This window comes from Vanessa tameamea, chromosome 16 (assembly GCF_037043105.1).
Source record: "Vanessa tameamea isolate UH-Manoa-2023 chromosome 16, ilVanTame1 primary haplotype, whole genome shotgun sequence".
Classification (NCBI taxonomy): domain Eukaryota; kingdom Metazoa; phylum Arthropoda; class Insecta; order Lepidoptera; family Nymphalidae; genus Vanessa; species Vanessa tameamea.
Window position 1 is genome coordinate 10704552 of NC_087324.1, and position 8584 is coordinate 10713135.

The 8584-nt window shown below is 32.6% G+C and overlaps 5 non-coding genes across 5 annotated transcripts; all 5 read left to right on the forward strand.

Moving 5' to 3' along the window:
* The first annotated feature begins 734 nt into the window (after positions 1–734).
* Positions 735–806, forward strand: Trnat-ugu (transfer RNA threonine (anticodon UGU)). Its single transcript has one exon. It is a non-coding gene; the product is annotated as a tRNA-Thr (tRNA).
* A 1264-nt stretch (positions 807–2070) lies between these two features.
* Positions 2071–2142, forward strand: Trnat-cgu (transfer RNA threonine (anticodon CGU)). The gene has a single exon. It is a non-coding gene; the product is annotated as a tRNA-Thr (tRNA).
* Positions 2143–4116: 1974 nt separating this feature from the next.
* Positions 4117–4188, forward strand: Trnat-ugu (transfer RNA threonine (anticodon UGU)). Its single transcript has one exon. It is a non-coding gene; the product is annotated as a tRNA-Thr (tRNA).
* A 956-nt stretch (positions 4189–5144) lies between these two features.
* On the forward strand, positions 5145–5216 carry Trnat-cgu (transfer RNA threonine (anticodon CGU)). The gene has a single exon. It is a non-coding gene; the product is annotated as a tRNA-Thr (tRNA).
* Positions 5217–8347: 3131 nt separating this feature from the next.
* Trnat-ugu (transfer RNA threonine (anticodon UGU)) lies at positions 8348–8419 on the forward strand. The gene has a single exon. It is a non-coding gene; the product is annotated as a tRNA-Thr (tRNA).
* Positions 8420–8584: the final 165 nt, after the last annotated feature.

Below are 8584 nucleotides of genomic sequence, written 5' to 3' on the forward strand. Positions count from 1 at the left end.
ATATTTTTAATAAATAAAACATTTAAAAAAATAAGTGACCATTATTATACACAATCACAATGGGACGTATCTATTTAATTTATAATATGAACATACATTTTAAAATGCAAATTGTTTAATTTTTTTTATATATACAATAGATACAAAGTACATAAGAATCAAAGGCCTTATCAATCCAATACCTTATAAATCATTCAATTGACCGCTGCCCTCAACAGTGAAAGCCATGACGTGTTAAGAAGGGTTCCTTAGCTTAAGCACCTTAGGCCGTGCCGTTACTTCAAAGATTACAAAGACCAGATTTAAGTATATTTTTATATCGTACAGGGTCACCTCTCTCCCATAAGTTTTATTTTCTTTATCAAAACTGAAAATATACTTTATTCAAATACTACAATAAGGGTCTGTATATAACTTTCAAATTTGGAAAATAACATATTTTTTTTTGTTAATTTCCGACTAGGAATGTTGATATTCACGACTTTTTCTTTATATATACATATATTCTGTTTATTGTTGGAAACCGAATTAATTAAAAACAATTTGATTATTTTTTGTTAAGACAATTTATAATACATTTAAAATGTGTTAGATAAAACGTAGGTTTTATTAGTATTTCATTTTCGAATAATATTACACAACTCAACAATTCCAAGATATGTATTTATACGTATTGGAATTATTAATACGCAGGTACATAATTGATATCGATAAGGAACACATTATCGTCATCAGCCTCTTTAGCTCAGTGGCAGAGCACTGGTCTTGTAAACCAGGGGTCGTGAGTTCAATCCTCACAGGAGGCAACGAGATGTGTACTTTATTTTTATTGTTATTCATCGTCGGCCTGACCCATAAAGTAAAAAAACACTATTGTATATATTAATAATAGTAAAATTAAAGTAACAGCTTGTAAATGTTTTAAAAGATGGCTATGATAAGGTGGGTAGTCTCTATTCCACGCGACTCGAATGCAAATGGTAGTTACACACTAGCCAGGATATCATTTGTATACATAAAAGTTTACTTACGACATTTAGATTTCCTGAAAGCACCTGAAAACGATGCTGGATTTCAACTCGTAATCTATGGGTAAATATATTGTTTCCACTGAACCCTTTCGAACACTTTTCGAACCTAATTTATTTTATATTTTGAAAACATACTATATAATTTAATATTAATTTTATAGTAAATTTATGCAAAATGTATGTATGTTCAATATTTTAAACAAAAGTCACTACAATTGACTTACAGAATTTATTTTGTCTAAAAGTGATTTGTTAAATATTTTGAGAAAATAAATGTATGCTAAATGCTATTTGTATTTTGGAAATGGAAAACGATCAGCTTAAGAATAATTTTGCTTGCATCATGAAATTTCATCATAAATATTTTTCCTGTAAATCGATTGCGTTATTTGTCAAACATAGACAGAGTGTCACAGCCCGTCATAGGTACCATAGAAAAAATAGCGTTCGGTTTTGGAACCTAACTTAGAAGCTGAGTAGTACACCTATTTAGGACAAGATCGCTGTCATTGCTTGTCAATTCTCTTTTTTTAATTTTTTTTAAATTTCTGTTGTGTTTTTGGTATACTAAGTAGTATATACGTACTTGGTTGATTTTTTTTTTGTCAGTAGTTTTTGTCCGAAATATTTTTTTCTTTACAAGAATTATAAACAATAATTCAGTTATATTCGATTAACGTACCGATGTAATTTTATTAAAAGAAAAGAGTAAAAATGATTTGCCATTTATTTTTCCGTTAAAATCTACGGAATGTCATCATCGACCGATAAAACTAAATTAGTAGTTCTTGTAAAGAAATAAAGAAAAACTTAATTTGATCTTGTATTACAAGCAACGATTGAAAACCTCTTGTACGAGCCTACTTGAAAAATGTATATTTTGATTTTGAAAAGCTTTAAATATTATGTTACGTTTAGTATTACGATCATGGAAACGAATAATTGAAATACTTGTATCATTTTTTCATGATGGGCAATCGTAACATTTTATTCTGTAATTCGTTCGATACACAAGCTTAACTTAAGTCACAACGTCACAGCCTCTTTAGCTCAGTGGTAGAGCACTGGTCTCGTAAACCAGGGGTCGTGAGTTCAAACCTCACAGGAGGCATATGTGAATATATTTTTTATTAGATTTTCTAATGTATTTCATATATTATATTTAGTTACTTACATGGAAACTATTTTGATTGGTTTTATTTTTACTTTAATTTTTCATGGTGCCATTTGTTGTATGTAATAGAAATAATCTAAAAGCTGAAAGAATAATCATTTTGTCAAGGTCAAGAAGCATTGACCTTCTAAATTATTAGAAACATAACGCTTATCCAAATTTTATCTAAGTGTGAACAATAATCGAGAAGGTCAAAAGTCACTGTGTTTAAATAAAATAACTAAAGAATAAATTCGTTGCCTCGTATTCAAACAATAATTAAAAAATCAAATTAATACCCCGATTCTTTTTTCAAATAAAATATTGGATATGTCGAACGTAAAAAACTAAAGAGCTTACCTTTAGGATCGTAACGTATTCAGTGACTCATAATTAGTATAAATACGAGATTACATTGTTATTAGACAATTATTCTTTGAGCTATCGTGAACCAAGCAACATAATCGGGAGTAAAAAGTGAAATATTTTATATATTTATTTTTATATATATATTATATATATATATATATATATATATATATATAATATATATATATATTATAATTATCCAATATCATGCCATTATAAAGTTCCTTACCAAACAAGGAAATCAGCAATATAATTATACTGCATAAGGTGGGCTTCGACATTTTGAATCACCTACTCTATAGTCCAGACCTGGCTTCGAGTAATTACTACCAATTTCCAAAAATGAAAAAAAGGGCTACGGGATAAAAAATTTACCACCGATGATGAAGTCAATTCAAGAAGCAGTTTCGGCATATTTTGAAGACAAAGACAAAACATTTTTTTTATGAGGGTATGAATATGCTAATTGAAAAAAAGTTTTTTTTATTTCCACCCTATATGCCCCATTCTGCAAACATAAAACGCTCCCTCGTATCTGACATAATACTGTGTTATTCAACTTATGGTAAATGTCAGAAGTGATTCATAAAAGAAAATATGAACAAATTTTCAAGACAGACTATCAAAAATATTAGTTAAATGTTAATCAAAGGATTACTTACGATTTATTAAAACAATCTTAAACAAACGAAACATTCTATATCAAAATATTTTCCTACAAAAAATAACTATAACACACTTGGTTTATTTATAGCATTAACGTTGATATCACGACGATAATTCTCAAGGTAGGCTAGCCAACTGCATAAAATAGTGCACAAGACTCCGAGAGTCCATATTTTTTACGGCTTTTATTTTTGCCAAAGGGGCAAAGATTTTTTTCGCTTATGTATCGTGCGACGGAGATTGAACAGTACGGTCGAGATAACAGACTCAATTTAATTTTGAAAGTATAATTGTAACAATGTTTGCGTACAAAAATGTTCTCTCCCATTGTCAAATAGGACAGGAAAACCAAGACCGGAAACAGCTCAGGCGTAGTACCAACGGATTTGAGTGCTTTAAATTTTTAGCTACATATCATTAATAGAGACTTTGTAGAAGCCCGTCTAGGTACCCACTCATCGTATATTCTACGACCAAACACCAATGTTGGGTATGATTGTGTTTCGTTTTGAAGGGGTTTGAGTCATTGCTACTACTCGCGCAAAGGACATATTTTTTGGGAACAAACATTTTTCTTAGCTCCAACGTTGGAGGTGCATTGGCGATGAGAGGAATGATTAGTATTTATTTCAGCGCCAATTCGACCATTTACCTTCAGAAGGCCCATTCGCCTGTCTTCCAAAAAAGAATAAAAATAAATATATAAAATCGTTTAGTTACCATTTAGTTGAATTGATATTGGTATCCATAGTTATGCGGTGCTTTGAAAGCGGAAATGGTAGTGACTCCTTAACATTATGTAGGCAAATGATACTATTAAAAATATACACTATAGTTCAAATATTGTTGTTTTAAATATTTTTAACATGATTTACAATATTTATCGTAACGTCGTAAGCCTCTTTAGCTCAGTGGCAGAGCACTGGTCTTGTAAACCAGGGGTCGTGAGTTCAATCCTCACAGGAGGCACTAGCGGTATGTTTTGTAAGAACATATTTTTAATATTATCAAGGATAATTTTAAAACAGTAAAAACTTTTCTTACAAAAACATTAATTTTACGTTCAAAGTTCCCATGTCATCACGCATCATAAAAAATTACTCTAATTGTTTCGTAACGCGCCAAAAGAAGTGTAACTTCAAACAAAATCATTTATACTAAAAATATAAATGCGACATTATCTCTGTCTGCCTGTCTGTTTCTCTTGCACGGCCGAACTGAACCGAATTCAATGAAACTTGGTATTAAGCGAGCTTCAAATCCAAGGAAGGATATAGACATTTACGCGTAAAACTTAACGAACAACCCCAAAAAGCGAGTGTAGCATTGGAAGACAACTAATAATATATACATAAAGGCAGATCTCCATCTCTATCAGGATACGCCATTTGTTTATTCTTGTCTTAAGACATTACTATAACACAATATAACAATGAGGAACAAAGGCGAATTCGTCGTAGACGTTGCGCTTGCAGTTGACTACCCCACAATAATGGCGGCGTTCAACATTCCTGCCAACCATCGATACGACGCTTCACCAGACCGACTACCTGTCAAACCTTTTCCTCGTAATTTAAAAGATGTGCGTTAGTGATGCGCTCTCACATATGTATGTATATATATATATATATATATAGAAGATTACTGAGGTTATTTAATAAATAAGTAGATACTGAATAAAGATTTAGACGTAAAATGTGCAACTCAAAAAAAAAACATAAAAGACACGATTTCCGCAACAAAATAAACATATAAATAGAATTAGCTCCTTGAAAAAATATACTATTTGCTCCGAACCCTGACCCGCGACCCTTGTCGAACAAGAATTCCAACACAACACTGTCCTATAATCGTATATTCCTATATATCGGCCCTTCTCCTTTAAAAATTCAAGCTGACTCCATTATAACGCAAAGTCAATATCAGCCTCTTTAGCTCAGTGGTAGAGCACTGGTCTCGTAAACCAGGGGTCGTGAGTTCAAACCTCACAGGAGGCATACATGGAATATTAACTTTCCTCATTTACGTTTTGCCCCTTGAACAATGAACGAGTAAAATAAATAATCTGACGGTTTCTTCGTTTAAAAAAAAGGTTTTCAATAATATACTTTCGTTTATTATATATTAAAATATTAATATAGTTCAATTATGGTGTCCATAACATTGGTACTTAGAAATAAATAACATTTTTATTTGTTTTAAAATATCCACAATTGGTAAACTAATTTGGTAATTATACTTGTGACCAATAAATTAAATAAATTGCAATTTCAAAGAATTTAATAATGCTGGTGATATATATTTTAATACTGAAAAAATACGAAGGAAACAAGGAAAATAAGCAATATAATCATTACGAAGCTTTAAGCAGTCCATTAAATCAGTTATATTCAAGTAAACTTCACAATGAAGCGTTTTTGAATGGTCAATATTTAAATAATACCACCGTTTCGGAAAGCAGCCTCCAGCGAGACGAAACGGCAAGAAATTCGCATATTTATTTTAATCTCTTTTTTGAAATAAACAGATTTACAGAGCTGTTTTTTACAATAATTAGTGTCCTGTGATGGAACCCGAGCCTAGATCCAGGCGTATTTTTCTAAAAAGTATTCTTTTAATAAATAATAAGAAGCTTTGAAGCTTTATCATTATTTTGTTCACTTTCCTTCACGAGGTAAATTTAGCACATAAAATATTATTGGTACAGAGAAATGTTGATCCCGGAGTTTGGAACTGCAAGCGTGTACACTCCCGTGACTCGGAAAGCACGTGAAGACGTTGGTCCTGCGCCTGAACTCTTTCCGGCGGTGTCGGATTTGCCGTCGCATCGAATTATTCGAATGACAATAGAGAGTGCACATGTGTTGGCGCACACACTTGGGCACTATAATATCTCCCGCGTAGTTGGCTGAGTTTGTCCGCTGGTGCCGAAATCGGAAAATACGACAAATTATAACAATACATATAAATCTTATATATTATCTTTAATATTCTACCGCCAAATAACAGTACTCCGTATTGTTGTGTTTCGGTTAGAATGGTGAGTGAGCCAGTGTAATCACAGGCACAAGGGACATAACATCTTTGTTCCCAAGGTTGGTGTGCGTGACAACTGCGCTTGATACTCGACAAACTTTGTACTTACTTTTGTGTGCGTGTGCTTTACTTTTCGTTCTTAGCTTTGACAGACTATCTAGACATATAAATTATAAAAGATATTAATATAATGCTGCTATTCTATAAAGTTAAAAAAAAAAATTAAAAACTGGCTACTTAACGTGACGATTGTTTATTGTCATGGATCGTAATTATAGATACAATGGACATGAATTAAATATAGATACACTATAAGTATTTATAGTACCAGATATCTTGATTTATTAATTTTAAGAAAACTAACGCATAATATTTTACTAAGTTTAACTTAGTTAAATAGAATTAGACGTCAATAAATTTGTAAGTTAGACATTGGCTGTAAGAAATATTAACCATTATTTACAGGGCCGGATCTACCGTATGGCCTTTTGGGCTTTAGCCCAGGGCCCTGTGGATTCAAAGGGCTAGCTAAGTCAAGTCAAAGTCAAATATAGACGATAATGCGAAAGAATCCATAACTTTATTAAATTAGATAAACAGATCGTATGGTTAGCAGCCATTCGAATCCTGCAATTTATCAAACCCATTCAGTTAATTTAATTCAAGTCTACGTTCAGGTGTGTCTCAAGTGGGGCCCCCAAGTAGTATTAGCCCAGGGCCCTCTAAACTCTAGGTCCGGCCCTGATTCTTTACATCACACCAATGCGCCACCAACCTTGGGGACTAAGATGTTATGTCCCTTGTGCCGTAGTTACACCGAATCACTTACCCTTAAAACCGGAACACTGAGATTAAATATTGCTGTTTGGCGGTAGAATATCTGATGAGTGGGTGATACCTTACCAGACGGGCTTGCACAAAGCCCTACTACCAATTAGATATAATAGCATAATGATTATTATAAAGAATATTTACTAGAAAAACTGCAATCCACAAAAGTTCACATTGCATATGGTTTAACGGCACCCCATAATCTTGACAGCAGACAAGCAAAGTAAGTTTAGTGTAACACCACGGTGAGCCATACAGTAACAGTCGCCGCTGCAGACAAACTTCCACTAAACACACGTATTCACCAGTCATTAATGCTCCCATGGACGTCTTCAATGGTTTCACTTATTGTGATAATGATGTGGCATTACAACCTATTAAATATTTCCTCTTTATTGCTCACAATATGCAATATATATATATATATTTGTTTTTTTTATATTAGAGGTGGCAAACGAGCAGGAGGCTCACCTGATGGAAAGTGACTACCACCTCCCATGGACATCTGCAACACCGGGGGGCTTGCAGGTGCGTTGTCGGCCTTTCAGGAAAGAGTACGCTCTTTTCTTGAAGGTTCCCAAGTCGTATCGGTTCGGAAAAACCGCCGGCGAAAACTGGTTCCACAGAGTGGTTGTGCGAAAAGAAAGTTGTGATAAAGCAAACAAGGACTTAATTACTTACATTGATCTATTAATAGAGGTTTCCACATTAAGCCGGAACAAAATCGGACATAGGATGCACTCACAATTAACTTCAATAATACATAACTCAACATAATTATAATTTACTGGGCAAACAGAACCCTGTTTTCAAAACTCAAATGAACCAGCCAAATGAATTTATAAATTTGAATTTGGAATTCTTAAACAAAGAAGAAATATTTCAGATCAAAGTGAAAAAAAAAACGAAAAACCGTTAATTTCATATGTAAAGAATATTATTGCCTAGCAAGAAACATGCGCATGTTAAAAACACTTCCTGTATAACTTCGACTTTAGTATGAGTTCCTCTTGAAATATATATTAGTAAAAATATGAAATGAAACAATGTATTATAGTTTAATACATTGACCAAGAAAATGTGAGAAGGGAGTTCTTACAAATCAGTTAAATCATCGTAAATTTAAAATATTTCTAGGAAAAAAAACGAATTTCTAATGAAAACATATTATAAGGATCATGTATCGACATGACGTACATTTATAGTCTTCTTTGCTTAACTTAATATAATATGACTTAAAATATATAATGTAACGTCGTAGGCCTCTTTAGCTCAGTGGCAGAGCACTGGTCTTGTAAACCAGGGGTCGTGAGTTCAATCCTCACAGGAGGCATCGATTATTTTTGATTAAAAATTTTTAACTATTTGTGTATTTATTTGACTTATATGATTAAACTTACTAGGAAATCTATCTATCTATAATATACCATTGTAATACATATAATTACTTTTGCGTGCGGCTTCCTGCGTTCGATGAAGAGATAAGCGTAGTTATAAC